Below are 13,873 nucleotides of genomic sequence, written 5' to 3' on the forward strand. Positions count from 1 at the left end.
TCCCCCACTTGTCTCTTCCGTGTTTGCAGCCTCTACTGAATCTTCACAGGGCCCATCTAGCAGCAGGAGATACAGATTTCTCCAAATGCCCTAAGTCTTTTGAGCCCAGTGTAGTAACACCACAGAAAATCAGCAGCAAATGAGAACACACACATGCGTATTAGCTGAACAAGGAAATTAGGAGCTGTTTTATATTACTTCACCAGCCTGGAAAACAAAGTAAAATACCATTATTTCTAAGATTAAGTTTCTTCAAGTTCATCTGTAGAAAAAAAAATAGTTTTCCCTTTCTGGGGTCTTCCATCCTAAGAGAAGCCCCCAAACTCAGAGGTATGTTCTGAGTTGAAGTGGTTCGGATTTGACGATCAAATCTTCCATTAGTGAGAATGAATGGAGCACCTTCCTTGGCCACCCCTCCTGGTTGGTATAGCCACAGGGACATGCCTACAAGGCCACAGCAGGTTTGCCAGTATTGACTCTACTCAAGAGAGAGCAGCACTGCCTCTTTCAGTTAAGTTTATTTTTTGTCATAAACGCATATGATTATCCTATATTATTAAAAAAAAGTTGAGAAGGAAGTGTTAACTACCCCCAATTTGATTAGCATACATTGTATAGCTGTGGCAAGTTATGGCACTGTATCTCACAACCTTGTACAACTGAAATAATTCATTTTAAAAATATACAAATACATTGATTATAAAAAAGATTACTCTTAGCCATACAACTCTCTTGAGACACGGAGTCATAGTGACACATACACACACATTCAGTCACCATCCCTACACCACTGATGATGCTGAGGAAGCCAAATAGTCAATATTCAACACATGTTCTACCTAGAATGGCAACCCCTTTCTACACTCCAGTTCCTACTTAGTCTGAATCAGTACACCCTCTCAGAAAACTGAACATGGAACACAGCACTCTAGGGGCGCATGGGTAGACAGGGTCCAGCAAACCAGCCCTGGGGCTGACAGTCCAGGTTCCTCTAAACCAATGGAAGAGCCTGAGCTTCACTAAGTCACTCACCATATAGCCCTAGGGTCCATGTCACATGATTCTTAGCAACCCAACATTCTCTTCCATATTCTTTCTCAATAATCAAAATATGATTCTGTTATCCTAACACACATTGGCTTTATTTCCCACCACACATCAGTTGCGTATAGCTCAAGTCTTAAAGTCAATACCCAGAATTTGTCTGATTTGGTCTGAATTGATCGGATTTGGTCTGTAGGGAGTCTTGTTCTTCTGTCATGTTAATACAGCATGATGATTCTGGAAGCTCTCCAAAGAGGTCCTTCACATCTGCAATACTTCCCTCTATATTCACAGTTACCACAGTTATTACAGACGTTGGGGGTACAGCTATCTCCTCTCATGGCCCCCTCCAAAACTTCCAACTATAATGCTATGTTGATGGTCATAGATGATGGCCACTAAAGATGTGATATGGTGAGCTCCTGCCTGGCCAGGACCTTACATATGACGAGGCTATTGGAGGGTCCCAGTGATGGCACTTCAAGCATTGCCCCACCAAGGGAGGCAGTTTTTCATCAGTACCATATCCAGAGCCTGAACTGATGGCATATCATCTCCAGGAACTAATACCTTTTTCCCATCTCTCTTCAGTCTTCTCTGGATGTAAACTAACACACCCAGGGACAGATGCACAGGCATACCTCTTTCCCAGAATTCACATCGTAAAATTTGTACACCGTGATTCATTCCAGCGTTAGGGCTTCTTCTTGCCTAGCGGGCATCCTGGTCATCCGTGGAATCTGAGCTATGACAGGCTCATATTGTCCTTTAGGCCTTCAAGTGCTTGCCAGAGAACAGCAATACTTTGTCTTCTGCTGCTGACCTTCTACACATCTACTATGTTCTCCTGCATGTGATTAGCATGTGACCTGGGAGCTGAAGCTTTTTGATCAAGACTGAAGTCATTCCCTGGAGTTTAATGTGATGAAATAGGAAGCCAGCAGAGTCTTTCCTAAGAAGAAGGAGAAAGGTTTAAAACATAGTGCAGTTATAAAATAGCTAATGCCATCCCGCATCCCCACAAAATAGCCCTGTACGTACTTCTGTACATTCCCCCCTGCAAGGTAAATGGGCTAAATGACACGCAGTCTGTGGGAAGAGACTCCTAGGAAACAAGCCATCTATTTAAAGATAGCCTCCTCCACGGGCCAAGAGATTTAGGGAACTGCGTGAGTCTAAAGGAAAAAACTTCCACTTTCTAAAATCCATGGACAAGAACCTGCCGGCTTTACTCCTAAGGACTCGATTAATTAAACTTAAGCCCCCACAAACACCTCCAAATGCCAGCTCCAAATTAAAGAGCATAAATGCTCGTTTCTGTTTGACCTCTTTTCACCCATTTTAGCACCTGGCAGATTTGTGGGAAGGAGCAGTGTGCTGATGGAAGAGAAACGGGTATTAACGAGCAGGCAGGGAGGATAGAGCGGTCAAGGACAATCTCAGGCTGATACAGTTTCTAACTTCTCTTTTCATCTTTGACCTCCCCTGAAGCTCCTCTTGCCATAAGTTCCTCTTTTACTTTCTCATCCTTTTTAAAGAAATCTCTTACTGTTTATCCTCACCTTGAACCGCTTCAACATCTTCTGCCGCAGGGGTGTGTTTGGGATAAGAAATTCCTTTGAAGTCCATCGAAGTTTCTCTGCTGAGGATACTTGCCCTTTGGAGAGACGTTACAACCATGCAGTGCAGTTCCATCTCAAAGCTCGCAGTTTAGAGCCAGGCACAGAGGGGGCACTGTGCTGGTTCGTCAGACACCCACACTGCAACTGCTCAGCATGGCCCTTCAGCCCTATGCTTTCCCGAGAGGCTATCCAGGTGGAAAGGTCAGAGTCTGAGATTTCTCCAGTTCCCATCTTCTAAACTCCTCATTAAAAGGTAATTCATAGTCTGTCATAGTCTACAAATTAATTTATTAAACCACCTTCTCAGGGAAGTGAAGGAAACAGCACAGAACAGAAAGGTTTTTCAATGCTACTTCTTGGGCAGAGGTTTAGAAATAAAATACTGTAGGTGACCTGGAAAGATGGAAGTACAAGAATTTCAATTATATTATAGTTATAATGTAGTTATAGTATAATATAATATGTTATAATTGTATTATAAGTGTTAATTAAAACACCACAATAGGTGTGCATTATTTAGGCTATTTTTTAACATGAAAAAAAAATTGGTAAACAATTTGTCTTACCACTTGGAGAGCCGAGAGTGAGAGCCAAGATGGTCAGGCCAGTAAATCTGGATGTCTTCAGGAGTCCAGTCCACACTCACATCCTGTTTTCCCAGGACCACCACAGCTGGGAGTGACCCTACTCCTGTAGGACAAAGGCCGGAGCTCACTTCCGGGTTTGAAAACCCACCAATCTCTGAGCTTGAAAACCCACCAATCTCTGGGTTTGTCCTAAGCTCAAGACTTGAAATCCCACCAATCCTTACTCTGGAAATCACCTTGAAAAACTCCTCATCCAAGAAACCCTATATAAGTCAGTCTCCTGCTTAGTTCCTGCTGCTTCTCACCCAAGCAGAGAGAGCCACCCTCTTGTGTCTTGTCTAATAAGTCTCTTCCGTGAAGTTTGTTGTACGGCGTTGTGAGGAGCCATTTCCCTCCTAAAAATCATTACAGGAACCATCACCTTGGGGAGTCTGCAGAGAACCCCATACCCATAATTATGTTAAGAATTGTTCTATTGACAAAACCTGCCCCACACCCAATTAGCTGTTATCTGTTAGCAGAACCCGCCTCACATTCCAGCTATCCAGGGAACTAGGTGTGGCAACTCGTGACTGCTTGGCCTACCTGACCTGACCGAACGTAACCTCCTGGCCTACGTGACCTGGACCACGTGACAAGAGTCCAGGCCCCTGTGCCCCCCCCCATTCCTTATCCTATATAAACTGTAACCCGTCCCTAATAAACGGAGGCTGTGACAAACTTAGCATGGCCTCCTCCTTGTTTCCTAGCCCATTTCTCTTCCAGATAGTGCCCCTCCGTGACCCTAGAATAACTGATTGTAGGGTGGGTTACAACCCCTAGATTGAGTGACCCACCCAAACGCAATCGACACGGCGTCACTTTGTGTTACCTCTTGGCTCCTGACTGACAGGATACCTTTCCCCTCAGGAGCGCAATGCTTCCACTGGGGAAACCTTTCCCCTCAGAGCTGTAGCACTTATAGCCAGCCTCCTTCTAGTTTCGGCAACAGGGGTGATTTCACAGCTCCATCTGTGAGGCTGGAACTGGACTGTTCCACACAGGACCCGGGCAAAATGGATGGGAGACAAGTCTCCACAGAGGCCATGGAACAACACGATCAGATGAGTTTGGAGATGCCGGATGTACGGAGATGTCAGGGAGGAGGCTACACTTAGAGGGCATGGAGGCTCTGGTTCCGCTGAGGCCACATCGCTCCCCTTGCTGCTTCTCCGTCAGTTGTCCCTCAGTTGTGTCCTTCATAACAAGCCGGTACACAGAAGGGTTCCCCTGAAGTCTGTGAATCCTTCCAGCTAGCTTCCAGCTGAGCGGGGCAGGGGAGAGACATGTGAACCCCTAGTTAAGAAACACCTGAGCCTCAGACTGATGAATGCCATTTGAAGAGAGGGCAGTCTTGGGTGGCTGGGTGCTTTACCTGTGGGACCAGTGCTGACTCCAGGTGGTGCCAGAGCTGACTAAATTATAGGATCTCCAGCTGGTGTCTGGAGAGCTGGAGAAGGGTTTGATGGGGAAAACAGCACACATCTGGCGTCAGGTGCGCCATGCGGCATGATCACCAGGTAGTTAGAGTCCTTTGATGTGCCCATGCTATTTTAAAAGAAAGCGAACAAATCTTCTTTCTAACTATGCCGTGGTTCAACAAAGGTCCCATGCAGTTTCTCGTGAAATCGATGTCTCTGGATGGTTAAACCAATGGTTGACATTGCTCCTTGGTAAGCCAGTCTTCTTTGGACCTAGAGTGCATTGTTTCTGTCTTTTCTTATTCTTGTTTTTTTTCATTGGTTTTTATGGTTGCTGTTTGAGATAAGTCCTCACTCTGTAGCCCAAGCTGGTCTAGCGCTCACCACATAGCCCACGATGGCTTTGAACTCACGACATCTTTTCTACCTGTTTCCCAAGTGCTGAGATTACAGGTGTGAGCACCCAAGCCTGGCTCTCTTCCTTATCCTTAAGAAAATGAAGTGTCCCAGCTTCCTACCTTCCAACCTGAGGTACTAGATAGATGCCACAAACTACACATATATTTTTGCAATATTCAGAAATCAACAATGTCTCCCTGTTATCAGTTGGATGGAAGCCACACGCTCAACAGTTTCCTTCTCTTTTTTTCCCCTAATTTTTAGTTTATGTTTTCATACAAAGTAATAGGTCTCCTGTGGCATGTTTTTACGCATACTTAGTTTAGGTTGAGCTCCTCCAGTTGTTCTCCCCCATCTCCCTGCTTGTCCCTGCATCCCTCTGTCCCTGCTTGTCCATTTCTACAGACGTGTTCCCCCTTTCCATTGCCCTCTTCAAACCCTTACTTAAATCCTCCTTTTTCCTTCTGACAATCCCCTTTCAGGTTTCCTGGACTGCACACACACAAACACACACACAAGTATCATACATACAAGGAAGATATACATAGGAGAGGAATATGCACACATTCTGAGTTATCTCACTGAAGATAATATTTTCCAGTTACATTCGTCTTCTAGCAAATGACATAATGTTTTCCTTATATAGTTTTATACCAGCTCTCTCCTTAGGATTCAGGCTAACACACCTTGACCCAGTCCACAGGCACACCCACAGGGATCTGAACTCAGGTTCTCATGCTCACACAGCAGGTGTCTTATCCACTCAGACAGCTCCCAACCTCCAAGACCTCAATGATAGACCCTAAAAGTGATAAAGGCGGGTTCACAGCATGCAGCGGAAGGGCAGGCGATTTCAGGGTCTCTGAGCATACAGCAGGAACACTTCACCTCTCTCACACACTCCATGTTCACAGCGTCTCTCTGATTTACTGATCCCTGCTGGAAAGTTGGATTAAAAAGTACCCCTAGCACTGCATATCAGTGCTGGCCAGAAGTCTTAACTTGGCCATTAGCAGTGGCGGTTGGTTTATGCTATGACTTAGTTTCCCGTTGCTGAAAATGTCATCACCTAACGTTGCGTAATTTCACATCTCACCATTCAGTAACAAATCTGACTCGGGCTTCACTGAACTAGTAGGCTCAAGGTCCAGCAGAGCTGTCATCTTCTGGGAGCACTGGAGAAGAATGCTGCACCTTTTCCGGCATTCGGAGGATGCTCAGCCTTTGGTCCACGGGTCCTTCTGTCTCATTGAGTGTTTAAGTCACCTGGCCAACTCTGGCTTCTTCCCTGTCACTCTCTCTCATTTTTCAAGTGTCTTTGGATTCCACTGGACTCATCCGGATAATTCAGGATAATCTTTTGCTCTCAAGGTCAGTTGTCTGACAAGCGTAATTCCATTGGCAAGCTTGATATTCCTCTGTCACAGGGATCCCCAGATTCCAGGGATCAGAGCACAAGCCTCTTTGTGGGCATTACCCTACAAAGAAAGAAAACAAGGACAGATAAAATTTACTGGATGACAGGGGAATGACGGCATATGGGGACATAAAGCAGAGACGCAGAAAATAGGGCACAGTCAACACACCAGCAAGTAAATTCCCCTAAGATGTCAGACAATGTGGCTCATTCCTGCAACCCCAGAACTTGGGAGGCTGAGGCAGGAGGATTGCCAAGAAAGTTCAAATCTCCCTTGGACTACAGCGGGAGCTCCAGGCCAGCCTTGGCAGTAGAGATCCTTTCTCAAAATTAGAACAAACAAGCAAACTCAACAACAAGCTCTGAGAGGTAAGAGAATCGCTGTGGTGCCATCTATGAAGGAAGCTTTCCAGGCAAGGTGATGCTGAGTGTCAAGGCCTAAGGAGCAGGCCTGCTTGGAATATTGGAGGAGCATGGAGGAACTGGAGCTGAAGTCACCAAGAAGGGGACCAAGAGAGGAGAGGAACACAAAGAGGATGCTGAGCCTCAGGTGACAATCACAGGTTACCAGCCAGGACTTTGCATTTCACTGAGCATAGAAAAGTTTTGTTCAACATTTTCAGAAGTGTTTTTTTTTTCTTTAAAGATGATTTCAGAAGACTATTTTAAGTTTATATACTCCGGGGAGTTCCCATGCGTGCCAACTTCACTGTCTGTCCACGGTGTCTGTAAACAGAACACAACCATCAGTGCTAGCTGGCACTGGTCCAGAACCATGCAGGCCCTCTGCAGACATCACTGGGTTTTTGGCTACCTTCCTCTATTGGTCTTGGATCCCATCCAGGATTCCCTGCTGTAAGGGTCTGCAGCTGAATCTGCTTTGCTTGTTTTCCATGACCTTGGCACCTTTTAGGAGGCTTATATAGGATGTTCCACAATGTGGTTTGCCAAAGTGGTCTTACAGTTACTCAATGACGACTTTGGGAAGAGAATGGCACAGTTGAAAAGTCTCTCTGGTCACACTCATGTCACAGGGTCATCACCACAGATAGCTTAGTGCCAGAGGTATTAACATCAGCTGGGGCCTGACAGTTTTCTCATCTATAGAGTGCCCCCACAGCATCTTGTACTCTTTTCACGATAAGTGAGACATAAATCCAGGCTACACTCAAGGGAAGGAGATATCAGGCCTATATGTTGGTGTGTGAAGTACCCAAAGAATGTATGTACGTAAGTTGCGAACACTAGTGCAATGAGCAAGAACTCTGAGGGCCATCCTTCAGTGCAGTGGTTCTCAGCCTTCCTACTGCTGCGACCCTTTACTTCAATACAGTTCCTCATGTTGGGGTGACCTGCAGCCCATAAAATTATTTTAATTGCTACTTCACAATTCTAATTTTGCTACCGTTTTGAATCATAATGTAAATATCCTTGTTTTCTGATGGTCTTAGTGGACCCCTGTGAAACAGTCCTTCAACCACCAAGTGGGCAACAAGTCATCGGATGAGAACACATGCTTTAAGGCCATGATTGATGTGGGAGTGTCATATATCAATCTGTTGATTTCATTGGCTGAGCAATAAAGAAACTGCTTGGCCCTCATAGGTTAAAGCATTGGTGGGAGGAATAAACAGAATAGAATTCTGGGCGGAAGAGGAAGTGAGGTCAGACTCTGCTCTGCTTCCGGACAGACGCCATGCTCAGCTCTCCTGGGTAGACTCGACAGCTCTGCGCTGGAGCAGAGACACCAGGATGGATGGAGGCTAGAATCTTCCCGGTAAGCGCACCTTGGGGTGCTTACACACATCATTAGAAATGGGCTAGTCCAGGTGCAAGAATTAGCCCGTAAGGGCTAGAGTTCATGGGCCAAGCAGTTCTTAAATGAATACAGTTTGTGTGTTGTTATTTCGGGCATGAGCTAGCCATGTGGCTGGGGTGTTGGGGACGCAGCCCCGCCGCTCTGCCGCTCTTATTTCAACACATGAGAATATCACACTCCTCCAAGTCTTTCACACAAAGAGCAGCACAGATCCACAGATCCATAATCCGGCCTCCCCAGCATACCTTCCCGAGAATCCTACCCACCCATCCCCGCTCCACTCCACTACTGAAAAGGGCCAATCAGAAAGCTGGCCCCTTTGTTTTCTGGAAAGAGTTTGTTTGGGGGGGGTGTTCTTTGGGTGGCTGTTATTTTAGTTTTTAAAATTTAAGTTCAGGCTGGCCTGGAACTTGCTATGTCACTGAATGCAATGCACTATCATTATGTAATTTCAACTCCTGATCTCCTGTCTCTCCTCCCAAGTGCTGAGACTACACGTTTGTACCAACATGCACAGCCGTATTCAATGAGTTTTACACTACATGTCTTACACTAATTCTTTAAAACATTTTGAGTTGACATTTGGCCATAATGTTAGAAAAAAGACTCAAGTAGGGATGAACTGTGTGATCATTTGTCTGTCCTTTCGGATGAGTAACTATTCTGGTGAATAAACTATTCTTGCTTGTTTCTTCTGGGTTTTTTTTTTTTTTTTGCATTTTTTCTTTTATCACTTTTACAAGATAAGCCTCCTTCTTTTGACTTCTAGGAATCTATTTGTCCTTGAATTTTGACAGCTTCATTCTAGTACGTCCTGCTGAGCCCTTTGTTGTTGTTGTTGGTTTTGAGTCAGTCTCGCTATGTTGCCTAGGCTGACCTAGATCTCATAGTGTTCCTGCCGCAGTCTTCCTGGAAGGATGGATTTCTGGTGTGTGACACATCCCTTCTTGCTGGTGAACTTCTAGGTTAAAATTATTTGGTGAGCTTTGAACTTCGTGTATCTCAATATACATGGTTTGAATTTTTGGACCTTATGTCTTCTAAGAAGCTTTGTCCCCTCTTCCGATAGCTTCTCTTTATGAACCCCTACAATGTTAACAATAGTTTTCTTGACTATTCTCTGCTTTCTTCTCTGATGGGACATTTTTACAGGTCGTTTCTTCCCACTTGATCAAGTCTTGCTTATTACATGTTTCCATTTCAAGATCAGGAATTTTACTTATACTTGAAATTTTCTAACTTTTTATTGAACTGCTAATTTTGTTAATTTACTTTGTGGTATCCTTAAGTTGCCTATATTCCCTTGTAGCATTGGACATCCTTAAAAACAACCATTCTAAATTCTTGGTTAGGCAAGTCACAGACATCCAATTTCTTAGGATTAGTTACTGGAATATTTTTATTTCTTCAGTGATAACCCTTTCTATTTATGCTTCTCTTCTTAGAAAGTCTTTTACTTGCTGCCTTTGTGACCGAAGAAGCAGCTGCCTCTTCTAGCTTCTACTGACTTCAAGAGAGACGAGCTCACGGAACGACCCAGTGGGCGACTCTGAAACCCGTTAGCACACATTTTCTTCTGGGTAAGCCTGTCCCACGCCTCTTGCTCCCCTTGGAAATAGTTCCCAACACCATACGTTTTCTCTTGATTTTAAGAAGTCAAGCTGGGTGCCAGGAGCCTCTCATTTGTTTACCCAAGGCGGCTGCCCTGAAGAGTTCGTTCAAGTAAAGCCAGCTGTGCACACTACATGTTTACACTGATAGTGACATCTGCAGGTGTGTGCTCAGGGAACTATTAGTCCGTGGGTGGGGCTGAGGCAATGACGATCAGGACTCACACCCACAGGCTGGCTGGTAATATACAGGGTTGCTATCAGGGCCTTCCAGTGGAGTCCGCGGATCCTCTTCCCTGCTCCAGCCTCTGGCAGCCGCTCATCCATTCAAGTTATTACCCATAAAATCTGGGTGGGACAAAGAAGACATGGGCCGGTTGCTTGCTCTCCACGCTCTCACTGCCCTCCATGGGCGGGAAAACTGACTGGATGGAGATGGATTTCTTGGCACTGGAAGGGAAAGGGCTTTGACCTGCTTTAGTGTGTCTGGTATCAGGGCTGGGGTTATTTTCCTTCTGCAGTGTCCTTCGCCTTCTCTGATGAACTCATTGACTCCCATGCAGGCAGTCTCATCTGCGCGTAGCTGGCACAGTGCACAGCCCTTACACAGAAGGGTGATGGTAGAAAGTTCTTATTGTGTCATCCTGCCATCGCTTCTAACGGATAAATTCAGAGGATCTGGCTTGTCGCTTGGTTGAAGAGCTACATGGGGGTGATTGCTATAAATGATCCCCGGCTCCTTTTCTTTCCTCTGGGAAGCATTTTTTTTTTCAATGATAGAACCATTACAAAACACCTCAGGGTCCCCTTAACAAACCACCAGAGTAATCTTCATTCATAAAACTTTTATTGAGTCTCACTGTGTCCCGGGCACTCTGTTATCTGCTGATGACGCAGATAGGAAAGAGAATTTTCTCTCTCCCTGGGGCAGACAGGTGTAACAGTTCTAACAGGTGCAAGGGATGTCATGAACTTGGTGGCAAAGTCTGATGAAAGTGGTAGAGTATTAAAACAAGAGAGGGAGCCACTATTCTCCTAGAAGTCAGAGAAGGAAGAATACAAAGCTAAGAGCATAGCTAGCCATAGGTATAGGGCTGGAGTTCTAGCCAATTACAGAATATTCACACATCTCTAAATGATGACAAAGTGGTGTAGTAGAGACCACGCTACCCATACCACACAGTTGGGTTGTCATCTTGGACACACTTCCCGGTTCCCTTACAGCCATAAGGGACCATATATCACACTATGGGTCATAAAATGCGGGTAAAATGTAGGGATACCAGTCATAGGCTCCACCCCCGAACATCAGGTAGTTGGCTACATGTTTTGTGCCCTCTATGAAAAGGCTGATGTCTCAGTCACTGTTCTATTGTTATGAAGAAACACCATAGCCAAGGCAACTTTTATAAAATAAAATAAAATAAAATAAAATAAAATAAAATAAAATAAAATAAAATAAAAACACTGGGGGCTTGATTATAGCTTCGGAAAATTGATTAGTCTATTATCATCCTGGCAGGAAGAGCAATGGGAGAGAGATAGGAAGGCAAGCAGGCATGCATGGTGCACACACACACAATCACATACACATACCCATGAGAGAGAGAGACAGAGAGAGAGAGAGAGAGACAGAGACAGAGAGACAGAGACAGAGAGACAGAGACAGAGAGAGACTGGGCCTAGTGTGGACTTTTGAAACCTCAAAGTCCCCAGGGACACACCTCCTCCAAAAAGGCCACACCTCCGAATCTTTCTCAAACAGTTCCACTAGCTGGAGACCAAACATTCAACTACAGGAGCCTCTGAAGGCCATTCTCATTCAAACCACCACAACTTAGATGTTCCAGCCATGCTGGAAAGGGCTCTTAGCAGCCTGCACTGACAAGCTTCCCCAGGAAGCATCCCTGGCTGGAAACACAAAACAAACAACCTCATAGCAACTCTGAAACTGCTTTCTGTGACCATCAGCCCGTTCCTGATTAATGTATCTCAACCTCAGAGGCTGACTGGAGACATAATGAGATCATGAGACCTTCTGAGTAACCAACCAGCAGTCAATATTGTTATCGTTGCCATGCTACAAAGACGTGAGCACACACATAGATAGAACTAGAGGGGATTGCGGAGCAGGCAGATAGTAGAAGGAACCACGACGGTAGGAGTAGTAGAAATTCTCAGCAGACTGGGGAAGAACGGCAAAGAAAGGAAACTAGCCAGGAACTGTGGTACACACTGGTGCTCTCAGAACTACAGAGGCTGAGCTGGGGAGATCATGAATTGAGAGCCAATGTGGTCTCCATAGCAAGACCCCATCTAAAACAGAGTTTTAAGAAAAGAATGGAGACTCGGGATAGAGCTCAGTTGGAAGAGTGCTTGCTTTCAAAGGAAAAGCTCTGGGCCCGATCCCCAGCATGGAATAGACTGGGCTTGGTGGCTCACAGGTGGAACCTCAGCACTCAGGAGATACGGGGGGGGGGGGGGTCAGAAATTGATGGGCATCCTCAGCTACGTGGTGCATTCACGGCCAGCCTGGGCTACATGAGCTAGATCCTGTGTGACAAACAAAGACTGAAAAGATAAAAGAAAAAGAAGGAAGGAGAGGGATGGTCAGGACTGAGAGGGACGACTGGGAGGAAGGGACATAGGGCAGAGAGAGGGGAAAATCCCAATAGCGGCCACCCAGCAGCCAGGGAGTGCTGCTCAGAGCAGGGTACCTGGCCCAGGGCTTCTACTAGCAGCTGCTCCCAGCTCAGCGCTGTTCCTCCCCAGTCCATTCCAGACACAGGTGGAAAAACATGAATCTCTCATTTGTTATAAGCCGACGAAAGTTCCTTCCTGGACACTTGTTTTTACTACTTGGAATGTGTTTCTTTCAGCACCTTCCGGTCACAGGAAGGGTTTCAGGAAAGGAGGAGAGCAGAAGTCTCCACAGACGCCGACTAACAAAAAACAGAGCTCTCTTTGTGTCTCGGGGCTGTGCGGGGAACAAAGGACAATGTGCAGGGCTCTCCTAAGGCCCTGAGCAGCTGACACGTCCCCGGTCCTAGGGATGCTAACCCATTGTTATGCCACCATTTCCCTGTGCTGTGCTGAGGGATGCTGTATCCTTGAGCTCCTCACTACCATCATCCAGACAGCCCAGAGGGAACCTAGAGGTGAAGCACTTCTCCCTACCTCTGCCAGGATTGCTAACCTTTGCCAAGCCAGCTCCGTGATACTGAGTCTATGAGATAGTGAAGTATAGGCTTTGCTTATGAGATAAAATGAAAACGTCTCCCCAACTGGAATGGACCCAATCAACCACGTTCATAATATAATCTTATCAAGAAACAGAATACACACAGACACAGACACAGACACACACACACACACACACACACACACACACACATCAGATAACCCAGGAGTTAGAATTTCTAGGCAAAGGAACAATTCATGCCTCCGATGGGAAGTGACTGAAGCAACACCAAATCAGCCCAGGCTGGCTGAGGATTAGGACTGAGCCTACAAATAGACCTATTTATTCTTTAGGTCTTCCAGAGAAGCCCGTGGTCCAACTGTGTGATCACAGTCTGATTTTTAAAAGTACATTTCACAACTGCTGCTAAAGACACATTTTTGTCCCTTTAAACAAACACTGAGAAATAAGAAACCAACACAAAAGGAACTACCAAATGTGATTGATGCATCTATCTCTTTAAGATATGTGATTTGTGCTATCTAGAGAATTAGCTAAAAGGTTCACACAGATTACCTCCCACACTGCTGGACCACACTCCCTGGAAAAGAGACTATGGAGGACTAGGAAAGTCCACTGAAGCAGCCACTATGTAGATGCCCAGAGGCCCCGCCCCATCCCTGGCATAAAGACTCCTGGGGGAGTTTTCTTCTTACACTTCTTTACTTTCTATT

This window comes from Alexandromys fortis, unplaced genomic scaffold, assembly GCF_014885135.2.
Source record: "Alexandromys fortis isolate MF-2015 unplaced genomic scaffold, M_Fortis_MF-2015_v1.1 scaffold_181, whole genome shotgun sequence".
Classification (NCBI taxonomy): Eukaryota; Metazoa; Chordata; class Mammalia; order Rodentia; family Cricetidae; genus Alexandromys; species Alexandromys fortis.